The sequence below is a fragment of the Artibeus jamaicensis genome, unplaced genomic scaffold (genome assembly GCF_021234435.1).
Source record: "Artibeus jamaicensis isolate MK-2021 breed Jamaican fruit bat unplaced genomic scaffold, CSHL_Jam_final contig_465, whole genome shotgun sequence".
NCBI classification, from domain to species: Eukaryota; Metazoa; Chordata; class Mammalia; order Chiroptera; family Phyllostomidae; genus Artibeus; species Artibeus jamaicensis.
Genome location: NW_026521843.1, coordinates 22,062,859 through 22,071,572, shown reverse-complemented (window position 1 = coordinate 22,071,572; position 8,714 = coordinate 22,062,859). Strand labels below are relative to the sequence as shown.

Below are 8,714 nucleotides of genomic sequence, written 5' to 3'. Positions count from 1 at the left end.
TGACTGAGCACGCCAGCCGAGAAGCCAGCTAGCTGCATTCACCTCCTGTCACCGTCCCCAAGGGCCCCAAAGAGGGCCTCTCCGATGTCAGTCACTGTGCACACGCAGTTCTTCCATTGTGTCATTCCTGTGGGTTCAGATTTGCGTGCAGTCATTCAAAGTGGGTTTTTTAAAATGTTTTAAAAAGCCACAATCTCAATAGCTCTCAACTTTACAGACAGGGCCTAACTTTGGTTGTGTTATATGAGTACATCAAGTACTTTGACAAAGTTGAAGAGCCACTGCACTTGAAGAAATTGACAGCAGAAAAAGAAATTGCTTGACCATTCATAATAAACATGCAAAAGAGGATTGTTACGACATTCATAACCAAGACTTTTTTGATTTAACCATTAACCTTCTCATGGGACAAAATAGCCCTATCAAAAAAAAAAACCCTTTATTTGGGGAGTTATTTTCTGAAATAAAGAAGAATGAGTTGAATTGCCTCTGGCCATCTGTGTATGTTTTTTCACTTTCGTTGCCTTTGCTGATTGGAATGCATTCTGGTATCTTGGCCTCTCTTGAGGAAAAACAGGCAATTAAGAAGATTTCCAGAGACCAACAGTTTATAGGAATGACTTTCAAGCAACATTTATTCACTTATTTAAGGAATAAATATTATTGCTTACTGAGTACCAACTTCTATGCTAACATCTGGGAATACTACTATGGGCCAGGTAGACAAGTTTGCTATCTTCATGGACTTTATATCCAGAGGAGAGACCAATGCAATGCTTAACTAATCACACAAATGCAAGAAAAATGGTCTGCCAAAGAAGTTTCAACTTAAAAAAAAAATAATTCTCAAAAAATGATGAACCTACTGTTTTTGTTTTTGTTTTCTTTTAACCAGGGGAGAGCATGAACACAGTCCCCCACTACTGCAAACTATGCAGTTGAGTTTCCCAAGTTTGGGGAAATCGCAGGGGTCAGCACAGCCAGAGTGCAATGGATGAGCCTCACCCTGGGAAAACCACCTTCGTGATTATGGTATCTCCCCTGCCAGGTAAGTACGGAACATACTATTTTAATGTTTTAAATACTGACCTATGGAAAATAAAGACATATTGACTTAATTATTACTGTATGTCAAAGGGTTCACATATATTGTCCATTTAATTTTTATAAAGATTTTTGTGAGTAGATACAGAAGAAACTGAGGCTCAAAAGTGGAAACCATCAACTATAAAGCCATAATGGCATGCATATTTGTCTGATTCAAATTTCATGTATTTACTCCCACAGTTTCGGACTTTCTCAAATGAGTTTTCTTTGGCACCTTAGCTAAAAGGTCACACGCCTTCAGATGTCTCTTCCCTCAGTTGGAAGTAGGCATACAGGATTCTTGAGCCAATGATTGAAATAATTATCTAAGAGTCTACAAAATAGTCTTAACCTATGTCAGATCTCCAAAAAGACAACCTCCCTGACCTTCAGTGGCAACACAATCTGATGTTTCACGATTCTGCAAGCATATTAGTTCTCAATGACTTTCTACTATCTTAGCCAATTCTCATTGCCAGATCAAGTTTCTGTGCTAATCTGGGTTTGAGATTTTACAAGAATAAAGCTCAGAATTGAGAAGTTATATATATCAATATTCACTAGGCATAAAACAGTTAACTAGCAATAAAAAATCTATCTTCCTCAGCATATTATAGTCTATGTATTTGCCCTTTGTTGTAAACACCATTAAAGAATGGTCCTGTTTGCCTTTTGCTAGATATATACAGCAAAAAAAAATTGTATTACATTTTGTAAGGAGATACCACTATACATAAATTAGAATGGCATATATATATATATATATATATATTATATATAATAAATGGTTATATATTATATAAAGATAATTCTGGATGGATATATATATATATATATATATATATATATATATATAGTTTCTGAATAGTAAAGTTTTATGCTATATTGTACCTAGGTCCTATGTCCTTCTTTCTACAAGTTCCACAGGTAATTAGTTTAATTAAATAGTGACTTTACTGTGAAGTTCCTCTGAACAAGAGCTCCCATCCCTTGGTCTAACAAAAAATCTTTAGCTATACTCTGACTATGTGTTTTTCTGAGAACAATTTTATTTAAATATATATAAAGACAGCATGAGTAGTTAGTATATAAAAGCTGAAAAACCCCAGTGCTACCCAGATCTTCATCTTCTGTGTTTCACCTTGCCCACATGGCTGGAGTGGGGAGGGGTGGGGCACAGTCTGGTGTCTGCCTCTATGCTGCCTTGATGGACTTTCTTACAAACCTCAGGGCTGATTAACTACCACTGACATGTTCTTAGCTATGAGCTCATCTCCTGGATTTGTATGGAATCTAGACAAACTTTGTCTGGATTTGTCTGGAGGGTTGCTTCCAGAAGTATAGGCTTCTCCCATTAGGTGAGTGTTCTGGGAACCCATCTGTATCAGTGTACCAGCTGGCATTGTTGTGAGAGGCTCTGTTCGGCTTCAATAAATTTGGGGGGGAGACTCTTTCAATATGTTTGCCCATTTCATGATGGGTGATCTGTGAATGCACCTGCCCACACAGTGCTGAGTGTTCAGCAGTTTTTAACCAAGACAGCCTGATCCCTGTGTCCCACCCTCCCTATTCACCCCATCTCAGCCCAAGCAACTTTTTTCCCCTCAGTTGAGAAAAGTCCTCAAAGGGAAATGTTTAGCTAAGTTGGAAGAGGTAAAACAAAATATGGCAGAAAGACATCACAATCGATGAGTTCAAAAAGTATTCTGAGCAGTTGGAAAAAATATCTCTACAGGAATATTGCATCAAATGGAGAGTACTTTGAAGGTGACTGAAGTTTAAACATCTAGGGATAAATACACAGTTTTTTAATAAATAAATGCTGCTTTGGGGGAGTCTTCCCTTGTGTGTGTGTGTGTGTGTGTGTGTGTATGTGTGCATGTATTTTAAACCAACAATACCAGGGGCTGGTGAGGATGTGGAATACTGTTGATGAGAATGTAAAATACTACAACCATTTTAGAAAATATCTTAGTAGTTTCTTTAAAAGTTGAACATATTCCTATCATCCCATTTAGCTAGTCCACTCCTAGGTTTTTACCCAAGAGAAATGAAAATATATCCACAGCAAGACTTGTATACAAATATTCATAGTGACCTTATTTGTAAGAGTCAAATGAGAGCAACGTGAATGCCCATCAATATGTAAGTGATTAAACACCTTGTGGTTTGCCCACATAATGTAAAACTACTCAGCAATAAAATTAAAATATTGGCATGCTCAACAAATAGAAATTTCCAATGAATCTCACAATCATTATGCCCAGTGAAAGAAGCATGATGAAAAGGAGTATATTCCATATGCTTCTAGTTATATGAAATTCTTAAAAAAACATGTCAACTAACCTCCAGTGACAGGAAGCAGATCAGTAGTTTCTATTGGATCTTGATAGAGGTAAGAACAGATTACAAAGGAGCTGGAAGAAAATTTAAAGGAATAGAAATAATTGGTACCTTGATTATTGTGATGGTTTCATGGGTGTATACATTGTTAAAGCTGTGCAAAATCATACAATCTAAACATGTGCAGCTCAGTGTACTTCAGTTGTACCTCAATGAAGTTGTAAAATAAATTAATACTTTGTCTAATTGTCCCAACTCCAGGTCATGCAAGGGATTGCTGTCTTTGCTCCATATTTAGATGTATCTCACATAGTCCCAGCTCCTGAGCCCAGTGCAAGCTTGAGCACATTGGACCATAGGGTAATAAAATGTTTTTGAAGTGTGGAAAGAATGGGAGCATTAATTAACACACAGAAGCCATAGGTCAGGTGGCAAAAATAAGGCCCAAGGGGCAAATCCAGCCCTCCACCTTCTTTTATCTGGCCTGGCACCTTGTTTCTACCTGGTGGCAGCACCGAGCTCTCGCTTAACTGTTAAGGAGTAGTCACATTTATACAGTCCTAAAGTTACATTCAGCCCTTTGAAGGCAACTGCGAGGCTGATGTGGCCCCCGGTGAAAATAAGTTAGATGCCCCTGCCATAGGTGGTGGTGAAGAATAAGGACCTCCAAGTTAGACATACCCAAGTTCAGATCTCAGTTCTATCTCTCACTTACGTTGGGACCTTGCGTGAAACTAAATTTCCTGTCTCAGTTTTCCTCACCTATCAAATGAAGATGATAATACCATTGATCTCATGTAGTTATTTTGGATATTCAATAAGATAATGCACATACTGCATGAGCCTGACCCACACAAATTCCTAATAAGTGAAAAGTCTGCCATACACTCAAATTGTATGCTGAAATTTCTAATTTTTTTAAAATACTCTGTCATGATACTGCAAGGTTAATGAAATGATTCAGGTGAACCTGCATAGCTGATTTGTGAGGATTCCAGAAGCCAATCATCAATCCCATCTTGTTCAAATTTCCTCAAAGTCTGGGTGCATTTTCATGGGCATTCTACTGGAGTAAGAGTGTGACCAAGGTACCAAGTTTTCTCTATTCCCATCCACCTTTTTTCCCGTGTTTTTTTTTAGTCATATCAAAGTGTTTTAATGAAGTTTTTAAGTCTAAAATACTGGATGTAGAGGTTTACTGAGGAAACCTGTGAAAACTTTCTGTTTATAGGTGGGTGAAACTTTTCTATACCTTGTCCTTCAGTGATGTTACTGATTCTTCCAACTTGGAATTCCCTCCATCTGGTACCTAGTTGAAATTCAATAAAAGCTAATATCTTTATTTCCCTCATTCAGGATTTATTTAGGTTTATCAACCTAGCACTGAAGTACACAGAATAACATAGCAATCACATAGGTTCAGAGATATGTTCCATAGGCAGCTAATGAAGGTCACACAAAAATACAAGTATATTTTCAACTACAAGTGCATCACCTTAATACTACAGCCGCTTCTGACCCTAGCTTGACAGTAGCACTGTATTTTTATTATGCCAAAGTAGACTAGATGTTTCTTCACTGACTGTAAGAAATAGGGGCCTAAATAAATGAGTCCCTACTTTATGCCAGTCACTGTGCTAGAAGCTTCTTATATCATTTCTATAAATCCTCATAGTAAACCTCTTCTGGTTTATACATGAGATAACAGGCTTGGCTTACTCGACAGTTGTAGATGTAGTATGAAATGGAGCCAGAATTTGATCTTACACAACCTGTATTCTATGCATTATAACATATCACATCTCGGTGCTTATGGGTTTCAAAGAGCTACCTTATAATTTATCTTTCAAATGAAGGAACTTTTAGTAATTTACAAGGACAACAGGCACACTAGGGCCCTGCTGGGAAAACCAAAGTGGATGGTTAACCTAATCTGAGTTAGCAACTGTTCAAGCAACATTTCAAAGCAAAGAGATATCAAGAAAGGAAATGAGAAGAAAGTTTCTCACATGCTGAATGCTGGCTAAACAGACTCTCTGGAATAGGAAGCTGTGACCAGGATTGCAGGGGGAAATTTTCTGGATATAATCTAGTTCCTCGCTACTCACAGGATGATCTGCAAACCAGCGCAGCACCAGGGAGTGCTGTTAAAAATACAGAATCTTGAGCTCTGCCTCAGACCTACTGAATCAGATTCTGAATTTTAACAAGATAGCCTGGTGATTCATACATGCGTTAAAATTCGAGAGACACTGGTCTGTAAGTCTACAAACATGCTTACCATTTGAGTAATTTGGATAGCTGAACTTAAAAAGAAATAAATAATAATTTCTAGGGCCCGTTGACCAGGGATCCTGATTCTGTAGATTTTTAGGTGGATCCAAGAATCTAAATTTAGAAGAGCTCTCCGTGAAATCCTTGGGGACAGTTAACATTCAGGGCCCACTCATCTAGAGTATCTAGTGTACTATTCCATCAGAGTTATATAGGGAATTGAATTTTCATCAGAATCATACAGGGAATTGAAATGAAGGCAGCTTGAGATACTTGGAGATTCACTCTATTTACATTTTTATCAAGAAATTTATCTGTTTTCAGCCAAAAAAAATCCTTAGGGAGCTAGATTCCATAATAGGAAAACATGTTAGCTGAGGAATTTCCAGGGAAATGAAGCAAAGCATGATTTCCCCAAAGAAAGCCTTCCAGTTCCTGAAGGAGACCCAAATAAGCCATAAATGTACCCAGACACAGACACAAACATAAAATGAGACCCAGAAGAGAGCCAAATGCTGCTTCCCAATACACTCCCAGTCATCATAGCTTGGTGGTCTTCGTGAGAACATGTCTCCCCGGCTCCTCCCCAGGCCCAGAGTTGTATGCACAGTCTGTTTCTATGTCATTTCTCAGGGTACGGTCATTCAATAAAAGCTAAGCCTCAACAATTACAGATACCTTGCTGTGTTAGGCCTACTTTTCTTGCCGCATTTCTTTTCGACAGTAAATTTTTTGCCAAGTGTCTAATGGATCGCTAGTGAAGTAAGTTTAGGCATGAAGGGTCACTGACTAGGTTGAATCTAAAAACCCAGGTCTTAATTTGTGGTGAAAAAGACACAGCATTAAATTCATAAAGGATGTAGTCTAGAATCAGGACAAAAAGTTAAGGTCATGAATACAGATGTTCACATTCAAACTCTGAAGGAAGAATGGTCCAGAGAAATAAAATAAGACAGAAGGCAGGAAGAGAACGCTAATGCCTTCTGAACCAGGTCCAGCAATAAACAGACCCTTACAGCTACCCATCTAAAGTTGGTCCTTTTGAAGAAATACTGGAAACTGTAGACCTCTCAGGTGTAGAGTTTCCATTCTTTTTATTCTCTGTCCTTTGATATAGTATCTCCTTTCTTCTACTGTTTACGTTTTCAAAATTTTATAATGAAAGGAAAGGACAATGAATGAACAGCCAAGTAATGATGCATCTAAACAACTGTTAACATTTTGCTTTACTTTTCCTATTAGCTCAATTTTTGTTGAATCATTTCCAAGTGAGTTACTGACATCATGACACTTAACTACTAAATATTTTAACTCGCTTGTCCTAAGAATAAGCTCTCATGCATTACCACAATGCCACTAAAACACCAAAGAAAACTGGGTAAAAATAATTCCTTAATGTCACCTAATGTCCAAGTCCTTATTGAACTTCCCCTAATTGTCTTCAAAATGTCTTTACCCCAACACTTCATATGAAAATTTTCTAAGGGAAAAATTGAAAGAATTTTACAGTGCACTTACACACCCACAGATAGTACCATTAATTTTTTCTTATACTTGTTATACCACATGTTTATATCTATCTGTATGCATTCTTTACCTACCCATCCATCTTATTTTTTGACATGTTTCAAATGTGACATTCATCAGTACAGTTTACCCTTAAATATTCTGCATGGAAATTATTAAACAGAGTTCAATATTTGTTTATAATTTTTTCTTTTGATGAAAAAATGTACATAAAATGAAATGCACAGATATTAAATCATACATTTGGTCAGTTTTAACAAATTGATACATGTATATGGCCCAAGTCCATATCATTACTGGGATGTTCTTTCATGAACCCTCCCAGTCAGTCCCCTCCCCCACCTCCTTGCCCCCAGAGACAAGCACTGTTCCAAAGTTTTCACCATAGATTAGTTTTGCTCATTCTAGAACTTCCCATAAATAGAATTATACAGGATATACTTTTTTGGAATTAGCTTCTGCCACTCAGAATAATGCTTTTGAGAATCATCCATATTATTGGATGTATTAGTAGTTCATTTTGGCTCTTATAAATAAAACTTGTATAAAAATTCTTGTACAAATTATTTTTGTGAACATGTTTCCATTTCTCTTGGATAAATGCTTAGAAGAGAATTGTTGGGTTCAAGGGAGGTTTATATTCAGTTTATAAGGAACTTCCAGACTTTTTCCCAGAGTGACTGCACCGTCATACACTCCCACCAACATAGGATAAGATCTGCAGTGGCCATGTTTTTCTTTTCTTCTCATTTACACTCTTATCTTTTTAAAATTCTGTCTTTCTCCTGACTTTGAGTTTCTTCATTCTTTTTCTATCCTTTTTAAATTGGGTCCTTCATTATTATTTGACTTTTTTATCCTAATATAAGCATTTAAAGCTATAAATTTTCCTATAAGCATTGCATTAGCTGCTTCCTACAAATTTTGATAGGTTGTACTTTTGTTTCACTAATTAGTTTAAAATATTGTCTAATTTCTTTTGTGATTTATTTTACCCATAAATTACTTAGAAGTGTTTTTTAACTTTCAAAATATTAGGGGTTTTCTAAATATCTTATTATTGTTGACTTATAATTTATTGACTCTATGATCAGAGATTATAGTCTGAATAATTTCAATCCTTTTTGATTTTTAGAAGCTTTTTTATTGTTCAAAATATAATCCATCTTGATGAGCATTCTGTATGCATTTGAAGAGAATGGTTACTCTCAGGTGTTGAGGTGTTAATGTTTTACAAATATCAACTAGGTCAAGGTACTCGGTAGCCTCATTTACATTCCTTACATATCTACTGATTTTTTTTTGCCTTGTTGTTCTATCAGTTGCTGAGAGAGGAGTTTTTATCTTCCAACTATAATTTTAAAATAATCCATTTCCCCTAAATTCTATTAATTTTTCTTCTTGTATTTTAGAACTCCAAAATGCATTGTACAACTTTTCTTTTCCAAAACAAATAGAATCAAGTATTCTTACCAAGATGTTTA

General features: G+C 36.4%; 1 non-coding gene across 1 annotated transcript; it reads right to left on the bottom strand.

Moving 5' to 3' along the window:
* Positions 1-892: 892 nt before the first annotated feature.
* On the bottom strand, positions 893-1,056 carry LOC119063860 (U1 spliceosomal RNA). Its single transcript, XR_005085256.2, has one exon. It is a non-coding gene; the product is annotated as a U1 spliceosomal RNA (small nuclear RNA).
* Between the last annotated feature and the right edge of the window lie 7,658 nt (positions 1,057-8,714).